This window comes from Dermacentor albipictus, chromosome 2, assembly GCF_038994185.2.
Source record: "Dermacentor albipictus isolate Rhodes 1998 colony chromosome 2, USDA_Dalb.pri_finalv2, whole genome shotgun sequence".
NCBI classification, from domain to species: Eukaryota; Metazoa; Arthropoda; class Arachnida; order Ixodida; family Ixodidae; genus Dermacentor; species Dermacentor albipictus.
The window spans coordinates 88417179-88438262 of record NC_091822.1 but is presented as its reverse complement, the minus strand read 5'-3'; the positions used below and the strand labels follow the sequence as shown (position 1 = coordinate 88438262).

Sequence of the window (21084 nt, the reverse complement as noted above, 5' to 3'; positions counted from 1 at the left end):
TGCTGGATGATGCAGGAAAGTGACGCTGACTTGGACTTGAGTTCAATGAAAGTAGTCCCACGCTCATGAGCACACCGCATGCGCAACAAGTGTCAACGCCCGCAGTCCGCGCACCGCTCGACTGTCGCCGCACCTCATGGTGCCTACCTGAATTGCGTATCCCTTCTAAAGCGGATGGTTCGCCAAGGCCCTGTTGGCTTTAGTACCTTAGCGAAGCTGATATGGCAGTCAGGTTATGTGACACGTAATAGTTAAGAATCGACTTTGCTTTCTTTTCCTGAGTCGTCGTATTGCATAAGCCGCCCAGTTGTATCGCCCCCTTCGAGCCGGCTTATCGCATGTGCAGTCTTGCATTAATAAGTACCGTGACCGGTTTGGACCGGTGCGGCAAAGTCGTGGTCGCCGCGTCAACGACCGACACTAAGTCTTCGCAGCGGGGCACTTCTTTCCTTTTTTACTGATGTAGGCGTTTTGGAAAGAAATGGCTGCGCAGAGACTACACAGGTCATTTATTTGGTTGAAAAGTTCGATGTACTTAATGGCACAGACACGAACAAACACTCGAGCAGAAGTCATCTGTGGACTAATGTGAGCGGCAACTTCCTAGTCATTCGGTGTTATACGCTCACATCTCTACTTATTAGCTTAGTTTCTTCTTCTTATTTTCGTTTTGCACGTACGTGGTAAAATTAGGCGCGTACGTGAGGTTAATGATCCCTGCTCTGGGCGCGTGCTACTTTCAAACCGCAGCTGGGGCTCCATTTGCGCGCACTTGTGCTCCGGTTACATACGCTGCCTCCGGTTACATGCGCTGCAGATGGAATGCATGAACATTTTCGCCTATACGTGCTAGAGCCTCCGACGGAGTTCCGTAGGATTGAATATTTCATGTGCATGCTTCTTGCTGGAAAATGACCCATTACGCTAAAGTGGGCCCCTCGCTTCGCTGCTAAGAGAGATAAGACAATTTATATTAAAAAAAGTAGTTGTGCAGATCGACAAACCACAGAAAGTCCGACAAATAGGCAGCATAAATACAAGACAAGCGGAGAGACAGGACAGAGCATATTCCTGTCTCTCCACTCTTATCACGTGTTCTGCATGAACGAAGTAGTCCACAGCAGAGTCCTTCTAAAAGCTTCGCGGTTTATGAAAAATTTGCCCCGGCTCCGGGAACTGGACCGAAACTGGTTCGATGGCATCTTCAATCATTTAGAGCAAGCTTGCCCTCCAGCAACAAATAAGAGCCTACATTCATATATCATCGGTGCCTGTATTGACAAAAAGCTTTCACGCTATGATTCTTCGTAAGCGAAAATGTGACCCATGCACTCCGGCCCGAGCCAATTTCAGAAAACGTTTCTGTCGTAATTCTTTGTCACCATTGCCTGGCCGCCTCCACTAACCATTCTAGACTAACAGCTCTTTTGTGAATACGGGCTCTGGAGCCGAATTAACACAGGATTTTCCTTGTCAGTGCTGTTTACTGTTCGCTGGCGGCCTTTGTCAACATCTGCGACAACACTATTGACTAGCATCTGTTTTTACAAAGGTCTCTAGCGTAAAAGCTCTCACGAAAATATTCCAGCCAATCCTGGTGTTGCACTTATTGCTAGAGAAAAAGGCTGGTCAATGGCAGAGGGTGCCTACGAAAGAAAAAGTTTACGAATTCAGCCTCTGGGCCGGTAATCACATGACGTCAAGGAGGAAATTCTTTTGTTGAAATGCAGAGATGTCGAAATGCAGACCTTGCACACTGTGTTGGGGTAAGGGAATGAAGAGGGGATGAAGGATGATGAGAAGAATAGGGATGAAGTGAATGCTTGTCAGCACAGCAGCCTTATCTAATCACAATGCTGAGTGCAGTCAAGTGTCGTGCAGCAACTGCACTATGGCCCGGTATTCCCAAAAACTCCTTCCTCTTCGTAAGAGCATGTGTCGGCCAGTAGTGATGTTGGACACAATATAAGCGATGACAGCCAGCCAATCAGAGACATCGCTTAGAACGCGGACCCAAACAAAAAGAAAATGACTCTCCAAGATTTCTCATAAGTTTTAGTGGATATTAAGGGATTTTCTCGCGAACAGTAACTTCATAAGTCCTCTGTGAATATTTGTATATGCGTATTTTAATTTTCATCTATATTCGTGTGATCCATTCGTACGTGTGTCGTCACAACCTGGTGATCTTTAACGTGTACCCAATGCACGGCACGCGGGCGTTTTTGGCATTTCGCCCCCATTGAAATGCGGCCTCCGGGGTGGGGATTTGAACCTGCGACCTCGGGCTTACCCGCACACCTCCATACCGCTAAACCACCACGACGAGTCTATAGACTCTACAACCAAGAACGATCGCTCGTGAAGGGTTAATTATAAGCAGGGATATGTACCACGTGGATTTCCCAACGAGCGTATAGTCTTGCGAAATGTCTTTGTGTTCGGCATAAATGTTCAGCGGTCGATGATCTGTTAATTGCACATCGCTGTTCTCATTGTTATTGCTCCCGAGGTTCCCGCGAATTTTCCCGGTTCCCTCGTTACGTCCAGTTCAGTCAAGGCAAAGACGACTGAAGTCTTTGGGTAATAATTACGGGCCCGTATTCATACAGATGTTTCTTAGCCAATGATCCGCAGCCTCAGATTGAATCCACGACATCTCTCACACCAGCGGAACGTCATTGCCACTGGCCACTGGTTGAGCAATGGTTCAGCCTCACGCAGTGGTGCATACGATGCCGCTGAGCGACACGAGAGCTGCGCGTACTTGCTCAAGCTAAAACAAAGGACGCGTCCTTTGTGGAAACGGGGCCTGCAGGAAAGAAACGCTTTGTAAAAGGAGGTCGATGGCTTCTATGTCAGCTCACGCGGCTAGAGACCGTTTTTTTTTTCCCGAGGAATGCGGACCCCAAAGAAGGAACATCTCTGCGCTCGGAACGTCTTAGTGTGGTGCGAGAAAATATGAACCACTGCAAAAAAAGTAAAAAAAAGTAAAACAAGTAAAAAAAAAGACGGAATGTGTTTTCAGCTCCAGCTTCATCAACTTGTCACTTTTTATACAACTCATATCTCGTAGCCGCGTGCGCGTTCAAAGATGTCGTCTCCACAAGGACCATAATCAGATGCTTCAGAAAATAGGGGATCGAAAATTAGCGGTCACAACTGTTCGGTTGTAGAAAACAGCACGCAAAGGAAGTACGGAACAACGCAAACTCGACGTGGGGCTTTCCCTATAAGGAAGGCCACTTGGGGCCGCTACATCTAAAACTCGTTAATAACTACAATTAGAACGTTTTTGCTTAGTATTGACATTTAAAACTGGAATATTTATTGTGGAGAAAAAAGATTCTGAGTGGCAGCCTCGTACAGTGCTGAAAGGCATCTATTGTACGTTATTTCCTGATAGTGAAAACATAGTTACGAGCCTTCTCGTTATTTTGAACGAGTTGTATGAAGCTGCAATTGCCGAGGACAGACATTAAGCGTGTTCCCTGAAAAATTCAGAGAACGCGTGTGCAGTGGGCTCTTATCGAAAAGAGCAGAAAAATCCACATTCTTTGCTCTGCCGCATCACAGTTTTTTTTTTTTTCCGACTAAGCCGAGTAGAAAGTCCATGTTTATGGAATGTGGTTTCTATGCCACAAATGCACTTCTCTGCGGCTGAAGTAGTACCGCATCGTAAGTTGTGGAAACATCAGCTGACGTGCGACTTTCCCTTCCATGCATAACGTTGCCCGAAGCCTAGCTTCTGGCGTCTCCCTCTTGGGCAGCACTTCATTCATTTCAGCTGACTCTTAGACAAAATATGTCTTCAGAGTTGCTTCAGCGCTGACACGTGTATGCATCGTTCTTGTGTTCCAAGCGTTCGCACTGCTGAATTGAAGCTGGGCGACCAAAGAATGTTCATCAAGTTCGCACTTCCTCCGTTCCACCAACTTCTTCTTCTTCACGACAGTCCCACTCCTTACTTATTTTTAAAATTTATTTTGAACTACATACTACTACAGGGGAATGTTAATCTTGTTGGCGTTTTTTCGTTCGCCTACAAGTTTTATTTCTGGGCGATGCATATCACTGTGGTTCCTAAATTTTGCCAAGAGTTCCTGCGTTTTTCAATATGAACTAAACCTACACACGAATGTGCAGCTATTTTTGACCGTCAGTAAAATTCCTATCTGGATGAATAATTGTGAGGTTGCGCAGAGGGAAAATCCTTGCGCAGCTTTTTTTTTAAACATTTTTTTTCTGTGAGCTGCCCTCCTGGACAATTCTAGCTCGAAAATTTCAATCGTTAATGTTGTCGATTGATGATCGCCAGGCCTTTTGTAATGTTCGTTCTAGAGGCTGACTAGTTTTTGCGTTCCAATTTACGATTGGGGCGAATTCGGTGGTTGAACACCCAGCTAATTTGGGAGGAATGTAAAGATGCCCCTGGTCTCAGATTCACGTACGCGTTAAAGAGCCTTAGATGACCAAAATTATACCACTGCCTCATGCCCCGCTGCAATGTGTGGCTCATATTTACTGACTTCCCTGCGTATGTCCTTGCATCCTTCTCTTTCTCTCTTTTTGAGACGCCGAAATATTCTTGGCGTGAGCCATTCTGTTATTTAGCAGTGATCTTGACGTTGCGGTTTGACGCAAAATAAAATGGTTTTAGTGCTTTTGATTTTCAGCATGATATTACGTGATGTGTTATTTCTGAATGAACTAACTGACTATTTGCAACGACACTATAGTTAGTGGGATGAATGAACAAGATTGGGATTGTGAGCGTCGCAATTATGTCGACCAGTTCAGTAGTGACATTGGGAAAGAAGTGCTCACTGTTTCAGGTTCTAGTAATACAAACCAGTGTTACCCGACCTCCACTTAGGTAGAAGCGTTACCACGTACGTACAGATACGTAGCTTGAACCCAGCCCTCTGTAAATCATGCACCTGAAGATTGTGTGCGCGAAAAGGCATACGAATGCATTTAAAAGCAAGCCCTGTCTGCAGCTGTGCGCGACTGGATACACAGAAATCTGCTATGGCTGATTTGACGAGAAGGACACGGCCTACTGTAGAGCCATATAAATAAATAACGACAGCTGTCTCGACCTCGCGCGCTGTCGAAGGTCCCTTCGCTGTCATTCGTGCAGCCTTGCAAGCACGCAGAGTGGAACGTGCGCAAAAACGAGCGCAAGAACGATTGCTGTCGTGAAAGTTTCGCGATCTCTTTTCGAACAGCGCGTGAAGAGAGTAACATGGCGAGCTGCTTAACCGAGGAGTGTACGCGTCAAGCCAAAATGAATAAGAATTCCAAAGAAGCTCTGGTAAACGTCCTTTAGTTGTTCCAGCTATGTCAGCATTTGCACAGTGACACTGATCTCTACACATGGTCACATTGCCCGTATATATATATATATATAACATTTCTGCGCACTGCTCTATAACGCACGGCTTTGTTCATCGGGCTTTTGTAATATCATCTGCCCTATATAAATGACTGCTGCTGTCGATGTGCCCATCGCGCTTCGTTTCGACAATTTCTAAGGAAGGAGTGAGCACGTGGCTTCACTTTTCAACCTGTCATCCGGTATATCCGAGACTGCTCCACAATCATTCACAACGGTCGTTTCAAGTTATCTCGTAGCGGGCCCACTACAGGCGTCACTGTCAGCAGTAAGGCAACCGGAACCCTGACAAGTTAGACTTCTTTGTTCTGAAGATGAACCTATCAGCTAACGACAGAGCTAACATTTGCAAGAGCTATGTTTATAAGGCAACACCTTGCAGATATCAAACGAGTGTCTACTCGGTGAAGAGTCTTGCTCGTAGAACTACCGCGCTGCCTTATCGGTAGCTCTTCGTTTCTTCCCCCACTTTCTTTGTCACCCTTTGCCGTCTTACTCTTCTTCTGAGCCGTTATCGTGTTTGTACAGTGGCGGCACGTATGGTAAGGCTCACAGCCGCGTATGATACAGACGCATCGTCGAGGTTTGCGGCAACTGTTGCAGTGTCGTGGGTACTGCCATGAATCTGCTATGCTTCGTTTACAAGATGTGTAAGCAAGCATGTCCTTCAGGTTGTAAGGAACACACCACGTAATCGTACAAATGTTGGCCTTACGAATAAGCATCTAAGGTGACCAAAAACGCGTTTTATGAAATAAATGTGTCTCGTGATTTCTCGTAACCACGCATAGCCTTGGAGATGAAGCACATTGCTGGGGCTGTGCTTCACAGATGAACCACAGCCGATCATCCAAACACGTCTGATTGGGTTATCGGCTTGTTAAACCATAGTTAGCGCTGAGAAGTTGACAAATTGCGCTTGCCTGATTGATGAAAGACAGTACAGAAGCTGTGACCGTCAGCTGTCTTTGGATAGCTAGCTGGTAGTCCTGCGCTTTGCAAGTTCATGATCACTCGGCCCGTCATTGTGTCATGATCATGACACAATGACGGTCCCTGCGATGATTATCATAATCGTCATTATGGTCACTCGACCTGTCACTGCATCATCGTTAACGTTAAATGGTTTTACAGAATACAGCAAAGAAAGCTGGTTGTATACCATCATTCCAGCCACGATATTTTGTTCATAAAAATTAATCTTTTTGCCGGCTTCCTCATAACTGCTTTGCAATTGGGACACATGCCACCATTGAGAAGTTAGTCGTCGAGCGGCCAATTTTCAGAGCATGTTTACATTTTCCGTTGTAATACGAATAACTTTGCGGTTCTACATTCGCAGCCAGTTCAGCGCAGAACTCTTTAAAAAATATTGCAAAAACAGTCACCGTCCGAATTTTTGGACCCAAATCTTGAATGCGCTCGTTTATTCGAACCTACCAGCAGCAACGCCAGCCTTTCAGAGCACTTGTCCATAATGACGAAAAAAATTTCGGCTTCCGCTCTGGAAACAATTCGTGAAATACCTTGCGTCCATTTCATTGTTTGTCGTGCATATAGTTCTTGCTTTCACTACCGAGCAGACTGCCTGTTCACAGCGTCCAACAGAACAAAGCCTGATGTGTTTATGTACCCAAAAAACATCTGCAGTATTCAAACGATGCTTTAGTGTTTTTTCTTACAGACCTTTAGGGATTTCTTTTTCCCGGGGAGGGCTTCAGCTGCAGTGGTTTTCTATTTCTAGGGTGTCCATATGTCTGCATGTGAAGCAACTGCGCTTTGACGCAGTAGTCGCATAGCGAGCAAAGCACGGGCTTCGCGATCGATGGCCACGTGCCCGGTCGTGTGCTGAGCGCAGCGCCATCTATCAAAGAGAGCTCGTGCGGTGAGCAAGGCAACGTCAAGTGCGTCGTGTCAAGCGGTCAATTGTCTTCTCGCCCAACGAACCACACTTCCCGGTGTCGCCTGTCGAGCGCGTCCTAGTTGACCGCCGCCGCTAGGAACGTCGTTTATTTGTCACTTGCGAATTGGTTATCGTCTCGTCTTAGAGTCTCGTCCTTAATATTTTTTTTTTATTCTAGTATAGGTCGCAGTGTGCGTGTGTCGTTGTAGTCTATGAGAGCGCAAACTTCTTTCCGCTTAGCTTATCGCTGGGAATTACCTCTTGTCCTAGATAAAGATACTTGAGTTGCTCCGCAGTTGATAAGCCAATGTAAAGCTTGCTTTGCAGCTGTAGAGATAGGCGCATATTATGTAACCGATATCTATGTAGCACCGTCCGTTTCTTCAGCTGAGGGAGAAAACATGCTACGGGATATCAGTAGGCTCTAGGTGTGGGCAGGCTACAGTGTGCGCGCGTGCGTGCATGTGTGTGCGCGCGTGCATGCGTGCGGGCTCACGAGGTCGTGCTTAGTCGGCGGTTTCCGCTAGGTATATGAGGCAACGCATCGCAACCGGTTCGCCATACCTTGTTCCGTTTACTTCGACTCCGCTGTAGGCTTTTCTAGGATGGCGAGCGGAGGTGGGTCTTTTAAAGACGGTTCTGACCTTATACTGTGCATGATGAAGATCGTCTTTTTGGCCGGACTGGCTGCCTTATTTTCTGATAATAGATTTGCTTCCTCGTTATGTAACCTGTTTTCTGTGCGATGAGCCTCCTACCCAAAGGCCAGCAAAGAACTGGACAGGCCTCGAACCGAACACAGTTGGAATATACCTCGTGGCTGGAAAAATGTTCCTCTTCACCTTAAAACTTATTAAAGGCAGTGTCAGTGTCACCGCTTACCTCTGCGATGCTTACACTTGATAAATAATTTCAGCGCGCTGAAGCAAACATTACAGGTAGCACAAAGTGCGATGAGTGATATGCAGCCGTGAGCATCTTTACCGTAAGCCATTATATGAATTCACTTTGGCCATAATCGCTCTCAGGTTACCCGCCGCAGTGGCACCAGTGGCGGTGGTGCTGCGCTGTTAAGCACGCGGTGGCTGCATTTCGATGGAGGCGAAATGCAAACGCGCCCGTGCCCCGTGTGTTGGGGGCACGGTAAAGATTCCCTGTTGGTCAAAATTAATCATGACCAACAGGGAATCTTTACCGTGCCCCCAACACACGGGGCACGGGCGCGTTTGCATTTCGCCTCCATCGAAATGCAGCCACCGCGTGCTTAACAGCGCAGCACCACCGCCACTGGTGCCACTGCGGCGGGTAACCTGAGAGCGATTATGGCCAAAGTGAATTCATATAATGGCTACGGCCTGCCTCATAGTCAAATCGTGGTTTTTGGCACGTAATTCCCCAGAATTTAATTCAGTAGCTCTAAGGTTATGAAGACCCGCCGTGGTTGCTCAGTGGCTATGGTGTTGGGCTGCTGAGCACGAGGTCGCGGGATCGAATCCCGGCCACGGCGGCCGCATTTCGATGGAGGCGAAATGCGAAAACACCCGTGTGCTTAGATTTAGGTGCACGTTAAAGAACCCCAGGTGGTCAAAATTTCCGGAGTCCTCCACTACGGCGTGCCTCATAATCAGAAAGTGGTTTTGGCACGTAAAACCCCAAATATTATTATTATTATTAAGGTTATGAAGTTCCTGTACTAAAAAAAAAATACTGCGTGTTCGATTCCAGATTATTAAAATCGCATTCCGACGCCTTTCGAACGAAACAAAGAAGATCAGCTTTGGAGGAACACGCTTCAAGAAGCCTACGTGTGTTGAAAAACCCCGGGCTGCTCTCGTAATAAGCAATCTTTAATACGTCTAATAGCGTATTATTCTTCACGCCACGCGTGGTTACCGCAGACGCCAGGGTTAACGGAAATAACCTGGTGGCCGTGCCTTTTATAACGGGCAAGTGGTGTTCTAACGCACCGCACCGCAGCCGCGTTGGTCGCGCTATCCTATGTCGCACTTTAGCCAGAGAGGACGCAGAGCTGTCATTTCATCAGCCGACGAAGTGGGAAAACCATATGTAATTCAAATATAGAAGAAAGAAAAACTAAAATTATACGAAAAGACGACTTGCCGCTCCCACCCGCTGTAAGCTGTATTTTTCCTAAACATTCATTTTCATTTCCCACTCCGTTTCTTCTACCTTTTAAATTGACAAACAATCTCCCGTGTACTTCCTCTGGCGTGATCGCTGTTTTCTTCGGGTATTTTACTAGCTAGTTCGAATACCTTAGCCGCCCCGCACTGATGTCACCCACGGATCGAAACATTTCTCCAAGCGAGGTGCAGAAACAAAGTCACGCCATCGCTGGCGCATAGCGTCCGACCAAACCGGCCCACGGTCTTGCCCGGTCGAGCAAGACGGCCCCGTACGTGATCTCTCGCATGAGACGCTGCGCTCTGCTCGGGAAGTGCGCACGCCTGCCGGTCCCTCTACGGGTCTCGCCGGTCGATACGTGGCTCGGTCCGTGCCCATCCTCGCCGTAAAGGGCAAATGCCAGGAGCAGCTACCTGCCTACTTTCACAATGGAAGGCGATATGAGCACTTATCTTGCCTAATAGAGAGCTACGCCAAGTGCCATTGTATAATATCTTTTGCAGCGTTATTTGCGGACGTCAGCAGCCAGAATAATCGTGCAGAAATCCTCCTCCGTGGGAATAAAAATCCAGAGGATCGCTGTGCTTCAAAGAGGTGCCCCGTGAGGCTGCACACTGCGTATGTTTAACACATCCACGTCTTCGTGCGGACGTGCAGGGGAACGCGTCCGGTTCCGGGAAGTAGCAGAACAGGAACATCAACGAATGGGTTTTCGTGTGTCAAAGCAACGCCAGAGGGTGTAAAATAAACAAACGCCGTAGAGAGCGTATGTAACTGGTTAACCTGAAATACACGAGGAGGTTCCCTTTATCATCGTTTCTGAAATTTGTTTTGCTGGCAGACACTTTAAGCACATCCCTTCACGTACGGCCTTCCTATAGTAGAGATCACGTGTAGCGAAAAGTATAATACGTGAAACTGCATCAATTGTCGCATTGCTAGCCTACATACAACAGCATAAGTAGACTGCTTAGACATACATTCATGCGAGCTGGCCAGGCATCGGGGGCGTCAATAGGAATGCCTAATCCTGGACTCTGTTCCAATGCTCGAGCAATAGGCTAGAGAGAGTTAGTTTCACGTGCGTAGGAGCTTTCCATACATAATGATCTTGCGAGATAGAAGTGGACGTGGCCACAATGTAGCGAACATTCTCGCGTCTCACGTGCGCACAATAAGTGTGTGCGCCTGCGTTGCGCGCCCTATATGTACGTAAATCTGTCTACGTGCGTCTCACGTGAGAAACAGACTGCGTCATCACCTTAGTCATAAAGAGGGCGTCCATTTCGTGCCACAAGAGTACTCATAGAAAGCGATGATCTCAAAAAATGCCGCGAGGAATTTCGTTCGTTTATAGAAAATAAGGCGCGATTACGGCTCAGTTTTCAAAAACTCGGATGCGGTACACGTCTACCGACAGACAGCGCAACTTGCGCAACTCTTCCACATTGCCGGGCCTGCTGTTTGCGTACGACATCGTGCTTCTCGCCGAGAGTGTAGAGCACGTGCAGCGGTCGCTGACTTTGGCTGCGGTCCACCTCTGTCGGCTGCGCCTTGAGTTCAATGCCAAGAAATCTGCGGTGCTGCAGTTCTCCTGCTCTCAAGATGACACACCCCTGACTCGTCCCCATGGCGCTAGCCTGTCATGGTCAACGGTATACGGTTACCTTGGTGTAGCGTTTAGTGCATCAGAAAATGTTGTTTAGGAACACGAGGACCAGGTGAAACGGGGTGCTCAGAGAGCATTCAGTTTGCTGCGCAGACGATGCATGAGGGTTTGCCGTCGCCCTGTGATGTTTCCAGAACCCTCGAAGGCGGTACATGTGCCTGGTCTCACCTTTGCTTATCATGTTGTATGTCTGTCGGCCAAGAAACTAGGATGCACGGAACGCAATCAGCGCGAAGTTTGGAAGACAGCTATGGGTTACCATGGGCGCGTTGCTGTCGAGGCGATTCAGGGCGACATCGGCTGGTCTTCTTTAGAGGCTACAGAAGCAACCAGCAAGATTTCATCGGATGGTCGTCTAAGACTGACGGACGACGAGAAGTGGGCCCAACGGCTGTTTAGATATCTGTATCTTAAGGGTGCAAAAAGACAGTGGAGTGGATCCCTCTGCACTCTTTAGCAAAAGTTTGGCTTCTTCGTTCGTCCTGTCCAGGAAGACAGGGAGCGCAAATGGGCGAAAGGAGCGAGGGCTCGTGTTAGGGGAAGAGGAGACCGCGTTACGGTAGTACGCCATGCTCTTTAAACGAACGCTACAATTTTACAGGACCCACAACACAACAATTGCACATGAAACCCCACATGACAACATCAATGGGAGTTGCCTTCTCTCTGAGGCTCGCGAAGGGGCATTTCGCACTCTTGCGTATTGACGGCGCTAGGACTGAGAACCGGAAGTGGTGGCTGCGAAGTGCTGGGCGGTGGGAGAAGAGATAGAGAACGTGGATCACCTAGTCCCGGGCTTCGGAAGCCTCACGCATAGCCACACAGAGGGCACCGCCTTACCCCTGGCGCTGGGATATCCCATTGACGTGGGAGCAACTGCCCGTGAGGAAACCGACGGTAGGCTGAAGGCTGCATGAGTGGTTGATGCTAACGAGTGGACGTACATGAACTGCAGACTGCGCTATCGAGTGAGACAATTTACACGTTTGCTATTTCTTTCTGTTTTGTTTGTTTCGTTTGTTTTTTGGCACTGCTATTTCATTATTTTAATGATTGTTATCACGGCTAGGGAGCAACGCTAGCGTCCCCCTATTCTTAAAGGTAAAGCCACATCAACATCAGGCAACCACTGCTTGTGAGACATCAATGCATCAACTTGTGCGTTCGTTCTGGCGTGCGAGAGGGTGTAATGCACGTACAATTCTCCTGTTTGCGCGTGCAAAGCTCCTGGGCACGTGCAACTAGCATGTGCCCCTTGCTTACCTGCCGTCCGCAGAGCATCGTTAGTAAGCGCCCATTTCTCCTTTCGCGATACCGCTATGTTTACACAGCCTGATAGATTCGCGCTTCGTGTGGCGACAGCGTTCACGGGAAAAACCGGGCGCTCTCTAAGCTGCTTATCTTGTTTCATTATCTCGCTTGCCAATATTTCATGCCCCGCACCTGTTATCGTTCTACCACACCTAGCACTCACTGTTGCTTTGTTTTCCCAAGAATTTCGCAACCCGACTGCCTTTCTTTTTTTTCTTGCCCCGCGTATCATTCAATAAAACAATCCTAATTTTCCCTTGTCAAGATTAGTCCGACATATTTTTGTCGTGAGGACACCTTCGTGCATTGACCGTACTATTGGCGCCTCCAAATAAAGAAAGAGAATATTCTAGGCTTCAACCTTTCAAAAGTGAGCAGTTGGTTACGAGTGATAGTCACCACATTTTAAGCTTACTGAGAATTTCCACAATGTGGCGCTATTTAACCCGCAGTTAAGTGTTAAGTACACAATCGTTTATGCATTTCGACCCAATCTAATGTATTCGATTCTCCTATGATAAAGGAGGAAACTGATTTTTTTTCCTTTTGAGCAGCGCAGGCAAGCGACAATTCGGAGCTCACAGCCGAATAAAATGAGCCAGGGAAATTCCATCTTGTTGCGAAATACTAGTGCAAAAAAGAAAATCAACAGTAAGGAGAATATCTTTTCGTAAGTTCATAATAATAAAAATGCAGGGTACTGCATTAAAAATGCAGTACCCTGAATTATAAGGCTATGAAGGAAACTAATGTAAACGTACAGATTTATTTCTACGCAATGTCATTGGTAAATCTATAGTGTATCGTCTTCAGGCTTTTTCCACAAATGAACTTTTTATGGACATCGGGCGCGTTCATCACGTAGTGTACCGCGACCTAGAGCGTGCCCGCGTGTGGCCAGTTTCTTTTGTACCACAGACGCACGAATGAAGCGATCGAATAGTAGCCAGCGTTCGCAACGTCTTTGCCGTCATATTTATCTGTATACATACACCTTTCCTTTCGATTCTGCGCTTGACAAACATCAAACATCGCCTTAGTCCTCACGACAGCGCTGCGTCGACGTCCCACACTGAGCACGCGCAAGAACTGCCGCCTATATTTGGACAAAACCTTGTAAGTGATCTGGCGCAGAAATGTAAACACTGCGTGCAAATGTGCGTTGCATTGGATGACATTAAAGGCAATTGAACAGATCGCGCTTAGTTCCGTAGCATTTCAGCATTTAAGCTTAGATTAAGAGAAGAAGTGGAGTTCGGCGGTCATGGCAGGCGTAGAGTCGATAAGCAGTAATCAGGGCTCCAATATGGGTGCCAAGACAAGGATAACGTAGGTTACGGAATACGGTGGTGTTATAACGCTAGAAAAAAAATTGCAGTTGTAAGATATCGGCCGCTGCAAAGCATGGATAATTGCAGGTCGCAGGGAGGGCCCTTCGTCCTGCACTGGAAATAAAATGGGCTGCTGCTGCTGCTGCTGCTCCCGCTATTAATGATGATGATAATGTGATGATGATGATGATAATTTGCACTAACCAGCACTGTGCGACGAGCAGAGAAAGCGCGCGCGTAGCTTTGCCTACCCGGCGTGTGCAAACCGCCTTTTGAGCGGACAAGATGGCGAGAAACGCGGTTGCTATTTTTAGACACCCGGCGGCGCTCTCACCTTTTCCTCGGCTTCTGCCATTGACCGTGGAGTTTGGCCGCACGAGTTCCTCTCAGTCGCATGCCACGACGGCCTCGGCGAGTCCACACGAGCAGATAATCTTCTCCCTCTCGTCGAAAGCGCACGAATTACTCCTTGTTCTCTCATATTTTTTTGTTCTTTTCTCTTTGCTTCTTCTTCTTCTTTTTTTTTTTTGTCCCTACTATTTATTCGGGCTTCGCACGTTTTCGAAGCTGGATGGCGGCCTGTGCATCTACTTGCGTTTTTTTTTTATTCCGGCATCCGTAGCGGTCCCTGACTTCTCGGCGCTCTCAGTCGACACTGCAGCATGCCAGGGTGCACTGACCGAACACGTGGAGCTTTTAGTCGCGTACATGGAGCGAACACGAAGCCGACTTGATAGCGAATGTTCCGCCTTAACGAGCGCATGTTGTTTCGGCTGCCGAGTCTGCGCCTGAGCGATAAACGCGAGAGAAAGCATTCACATTTCCCCGTAGTTACCGACAGGTAAAAATAATTTCGCGTTTTATATTAAATGTATTAGCGTATTAGGTATAGTTAGACACACACACACACACACACACACACACACACACACACACACACACACACACACACACACACACACACACACACACACACACACACACACACACACACACACACACACACACACACACACACACACACACACACACACACACACACACACACACACACACACACACACACACACACACACACACACACACACACACACACACACACACACACACACACACACACACACACACACACACACACACACACACACACACACACACACACACACACACACGCACACGCACACGCACACACACACACACACACACACACACACACACACACACACACACACACACACACACGTAAATATGAACCTAGGTTCACACGTGCGCATATATGCGGGCACATATACCTAACGACGAGCAGCATCCTTTCCGCATGCTATCTTGGATAAGGAAGTGCCAACACAATCTATGAGTGCTGGGGAGAGCTTTCTGCCGGATGATTACAGAGCGCGCCGAGTGTTTCCCGGCAATGGCTTGCATAACGACCAGGAAACGATGACACATCCTGTTTCTTCAGCATCTCGCTTGCCGTGAGTGTGTGTAAAGGGGCGGCTTGCATGAACATTTAGTGAAGAAAATAATAAAGCATTTAACAACACGTTCTTGTGCGGACTATGTGTTGTCTTTGCAACATTTAATCGCGTGTTCCTAAATTCACTATTATTTTGGTTATTACTTAATCGTGCAAGCCGCCCCAGGCAGGACGCGTAATTTGTTCGCAAATAATGGATTGTTGCCGAATATGTGTAAGGCTGATGACGCCCGTAATGATGAATACTAGAATAGTGCCCAATCATAGGTTAAAACTACAGTGAAAGTACAATCAATGTTTGCCCATGTTAGGTGAAGCGACAAGGCCAGCACTGAACGGATGCAAAGTGCAGAGAGGAGACAAAAGCAGTGGATAAACGTAAGCGAGACAGCGCTTAGATTTAGGCGCACGTTAAAGAACCCCAGGTGGTCGAAATTTCCGGAGTCCTCCACTACGGCGTGCCTCATAATCAGAAAGTGGTTTTGGCACGTAAAACCCTATAATTTAATTTTTTAAGAAAGCGCTCGTCTTTGTTTACGTTTCTCAATTGTTTTTTCTTTTTCCCGCGCTGTGACTTCGCATGATGAGTCACCAAGTAGCCCGGTCACGTGCTTCCAAAACTGAGCGCACATTTCACTTTGCTAAGTTGTCAACCATTGATTCCGAAAAAGTTATGCTGGCCGCTATGGCCAACAGCGGGGTTAAGAGAGCAGAGTTTTATCGGTTTTAACATCTTAGAAAATTTCAATAACTTGCGTTTCGTGTCCGCTGTTGCAAATGAATGAATACACTACAAACAAATATTCGACGGATGCTTAGTGTATGTGGCAATTACTGTTCAGTGAAGCTTTGTTTGTCGTTCGCGCATTTATTGCGATAATATTGTGCTATAATTACGCAAATACAGTATTCGTACATATTTAACTCGGTGAGGCACATGTACAATTGAAGCCAACGTTTCGATATCGGTTCAGCATCCGTTGCAGCAGGATACAAAAGCACGTCGAATTTATTAGATGCAACATACGTGTCTCTTGGTCTCTTCGACTGTGCATTGCTGTGCCCACTCAAGAAGCAGTTTCCGCACATTATGCACAGCAAAAAAAAAAAAAAACATAAGGACAACTAAGCACATGTTATGAATTGTGAGTGCGAAAGCATTAATGTCCGATGAAACACCGTTCAGCTAGGAACGTTTTTCGAGTTGAGAACTCCTCACGGGCAGCGGGTACGTTGAGACGAATGGCGTGTTTTAACGCGACAGCGTTACGATTCCCGTGACGCTGAAAATCCTGCATCGGTGCTCCGCTTCGAACGTTGTTCAAAAATCATTCCGAACCATGTAAACCCGACCAGGCCGACCTTCCTATTCGCGCAAGGAAGTTACTGAACTCATTGAATTTCTCGTAGTAATATACCTCAGCAAAATTGTAAAGTGCGACTTACACGCAACCTACAGGCATGACAGCGTGTGACTGTAATTTGAATATACGAGAAAACATAATTAGGTTACGCCGGAACTCAAACAAACCCACTTTCCAACGTTTCTACCACTCACACACCGGCTACGGCGACCGTGATTTGCGCGCACCGGCATGCGCAAATCTTGGAGGCCACACAGTGAGGCGCTCGGTTTGCAACAACACCTCCAGATGGCCCACGCAAGAGGCCGCGTTTCTCCCAAAAAGCTCGCGTTCACGCATAGCGTTCCGCGCCAGCATTTCCCGGTAGACCTTACGGTTACATAAGCTGCAGTTGCCGGGAAGCGTGAAGAGCAGTCAGGGATCTTTGAATGCTATCGGCGTTCCACTCTTAAAGACGAAGCTTAAGTGTCCTCAAAATTGTTGAACTGTCCTTACGGAGGTGCACTTAGAACGCAGGCGAGAGCTTGCGCGGACAAGGAACGCGCTTATAACACGGGCTTCTGAGAGTGAGGGCAAGGATGATGTGGCGTTGCGGCGATGCCCTCTCCCCTCACGCAGCACCTGGCGCGATATTGTTGCAGCAGGTGCACCCTTTCACCCAATCGGCTCCGTCGAGGAGCGGTAGTGACCTGACGTCGCAGACAATAGGAACTTACCTGCCCTTTCGCTGCTACAGACGACAGACGCCGGCTCTCTCTCTCAATGGGCCATTTAGACGATTGGATGCTGTCGCATCAAAAACGTCAGCGTTCGTAATCGCCGATGCGCGTTCATATATCAGCGTTTCATGTGCCTGGACGGGCGCCGTGTATCGAACAGAAGCAGTGCGCCAAGCAAGCTAGTGCCTTGCATCTTATCGAGTCTGTCCTTGGTGGTGTTCCTGAATTGGCACAGCGGCGACAAAGTAGCGTGCGCGCCGAGAAAAACGAGGCGTAATGAAAAACGTTCAACGTCCGGAAATCTCTTGTGAACACGTGGTCAATCGCACCACCAGTTCTTCACATGGGCAGTGATTGCTGGCTTCAGTGACAGTCTGACGACTAGCACACCGAATGTAAATGTCGATATAAACACTGGATTTCAGGTTCTGGCAGGTCAAGAAAATCTCGAGTGAACAGCAAAAGCATCTGATTTGCTTTAATGAAGGCGCCATGGAAGCTTAGGTAAGCGATATGCGGGGTCATAATTTTTAAATTATCCGGAAAAAAAATCGTGCAGAAGCTCCCCTGGTGGTTGCCTAAGTATGCCTAAGCACTGTGCCACTTGCTCATCCCCACACAGCCCGTTGTCATTATCAACGTTATAGAACTTCATCCGACCACTTTAAACCCTTGTCAACCCTCATTGATCGTTGGCTTATCGTGTTCAATAGCGAACATGATAAGGTAGCTTTAAATTAGAGTGCGTTACAGCACTAGGATCTACCCTCGTTGTTGTTAATCAAAGTGCACTTAAGTAGGTACAGTTCATTTAGACAGAGTTAATTAAGGCACAGGAACCCTCAACATTTGGTGCTAGTCAGACCTACGACCTTTGGTGTTAAGGTGAATTAGGCTTAATTTAGCGACGCTGGTGGAATACCAGCACTGCATTCGCAGGGGGGTGTGGAGTGCTTTATTGATTGTTCTGATGCTTAGTTTGACCTTGTTCCTTGCTAAAACGTATGCTTTTCCGCATGTTGTATGGGCAATTTCAATGAATGTATGCACTGTTTGCTTCACTTTGCTGAGCGCTTGTTGCCTCTGTTTTACGTGGGTATGAACCGTCGCATTTTTTTTATTCGTTACAGGGTATGAGCCATTCTTTAAGGGGGAATGAGCCACTCATTATTTTCTGTGATGCACTAATTTATCGCGGTGCAGGCATGAAAATGCTTACACATTTAAAATCGCCCGTGGCACGTAGTATAAATCTTTTCGCTGAGCTGGATTATTAGGAACAGGCGGACATTACTAGCACATGAAAGAGAAGCACGTATTCAACTTACTAAAGAATACAAATTAACTTCTGAATTACATTAAGACACATAATGCAAGTCACGAAATATAGCCGGTGAGTTTCTAAGTTGTATCCACATAAAATGAGTCACAACGATGACGTCAGTGTCGAGATACTATTTCCGCAAGTGTGGTATGAAATACATACTTTTATGGTTCTATGTATAAAAGAGTGTTTTTTGTTAAACAGCAAGTGTAACAACGGTGCATTCTTACCGCGAGCTTGATAGCGCATATCTCACAACTCGGGTCATTCTGGAAATTCATTCCAAGTGGGTACGCCATGCGAACGCGCCGGCTAGAATTCGCAAATTACAATATCTGCCGTAAAGTAATTATTTAGAAGCTAACGTGTCAATGTTTAAAAATTATTTGATTCTATGCATTGATATCTCCTGCATGTCCGCCATTCTGAGCAATGCAGCTGATGGACTAAAATTGCCTTATCTGCAACAGGCGATTTTTAAAAAATTCTGAAAATCTTGACAAAGATCACACGGTATATACTACTTCGTTATTTGCACTATTGCTGAATAACTTTCCGCAAAACTTTGAACGTCTGCGCACATCCTTGTATTTTTATAACCACCTTCAAATATTTAGGGAGCACTATTGTTGTTTATATTTATTTGATTGTTTGTGCGTACCTGTGTTTGTGCGTACGTATCTGTGCCTTCTTGCACTCCTGTGCAGAGCTTTCCACGCCTTGGTGCTTTGTTACAGTATTGTGTCTTGCTCGCACGAGGTCATGGGGTTGATTCTCAGCCACGGCGGGCGCATCGCGATGGGAGCGGAATGCGCAAACGCTCATGGACTTAGATTTATGTGCACCTGGAAGAACTCCTGATGGTCGCAGTCGATCCTCACTTATAGCCAAGCCCACTCCCCACCTGCTTGGTGTGGTTTTTTACTGCGGTGTCTGCCGCCTACCACAGGATCGTTTTTTTTTTCGGTTCACTGCATTTTTATGTTTCTTTCCATTTAAATTTTTATCACGTAATGAGCATTAGAGGAAATTAGCTAAATATGCCAGCCCTTCCTTTAAAGTTTTGTCACTTGAAAAGCGCTGTTTAATCGCAACAGCAAACAGGAGATTATCAAAGGCGGCTGACCAATCACCGACAGTCCTTACGAGCCATAAGCCTTTGTAAAATGAGCCCGTGGTTGTTGTGACGCTGCAGATAATACCTTATGGGCGCTATACAGGATGCAAAATGATCATTTAAACAAGGAAGAATAGTGGGCTTCCCATCCCTGATGTTGCTTACTCAATTAGGCAAAATGGTAACTCCTGTTATCAATATCAGGACGACGACCATTATCGAATGTGACAGTTGAAATGCTAAACTGACTCCCAAGAGTAGGTTCAACAAGGGTAACGGGGAGTCTCATCGTCGTAACACGACACATGCATTGCAGTAAGGTTCTGTCTGTGCAGCGACGTGTAGATAGAGATCCTTATAATTCGTAACAATTGAAATAACCTTACATTTTTCACGTGCTTACGAAAGCAGTTAGCATCAGACGCTGGTGCGTAGCATTCTGGCCGCAAGAGGAATATATGCTACAGTAGTTCCTTTTGTTTTTTCTATGCTTGACGCAGGACCTTCAACGGACCACGCGCCACTTGTAGTCGGACCCCTTGGCGCACGCAAGGACCAGGCCCTTCGTAGTCGGCCTCATCGAAGCTCGAAGCCAAAGCGTCATTGAGTCCAAAGCGTTCATTGATCTGCTAATACTTTTTGTCCTACGGTGTAAATAATTCAGCTTCCATATTACACGTGCTTCCAGAAACTATAGATATTTTTCCCCCCATTTTTTTTCAGCGTTCTATTACTTTGTAGCAGTAACTGTGATGGTGATAGAGAATGCCTGGCTGTCACGTAGCCTCTGCTTATTTATAAGGACTCTCTTTTTCGCCGATTTAGGAAATAACCATGTTGACACCGGTACACTTTGTACTTCCGGGCATTAAAGGACTATGGAAAAGTACAGAGTATCGGCTTCATTTCTTCCAACTCCCACACATTGCACCAGTGGCAGCTGCGCAGCTCCTGAGAGTGGAAAGCGCAAAAAAAAATATTAAAACATTTTTTGTCCTACCAGTGCGGGTTGCGTTTGTGTTCATTTGTTTCGGTGGCGCGCAAGCACGATTTTGTATGTGGGAAGCCAAAGTTTAGGCTTACAGTTTCGTTACGATTGAGATAGCGACGTAGCAGAATATGTATGCTAAACTACTAGGCAACACATCTATATGCTGTACATTAATACTAGAGGAGAAATCATTTGAAATCTCCGCGACGTGCCTCCGCGAATGACCTTGCTTAAGCAAACGATACGGCTTACTTCGTGGCTGCTGGTCAGTCATCTTTAAGTAAATCGTGCGTAATCAAGAAATACGGATTCCTTACGTAGTTTGCCTGATCTGC

General features: G+C 46.8%; 1 protein-coding gene across 1 annotated transcript in view; it reads left to right on the top strand.

The window, feature by feature from the left end:
- LOC135900975 (uncharacterized) overlaps nucleotides 1-20647 on the top strand; it is a 120949-nt gene extending 100302 nt beyond the window's left edge. Inside the window, exon 3 of the mRNA XM_065430601.1 lies at nucleotides 20259-20647. The gene's annotated coding sequence lies outside the window, so the exon portion shown is untranslated. The remainder of the gene's footprint in view (nucleotides 1-20258) is intronic.
- Nucleotides 20648-21084: the final 437 nt, after the last annotated feature.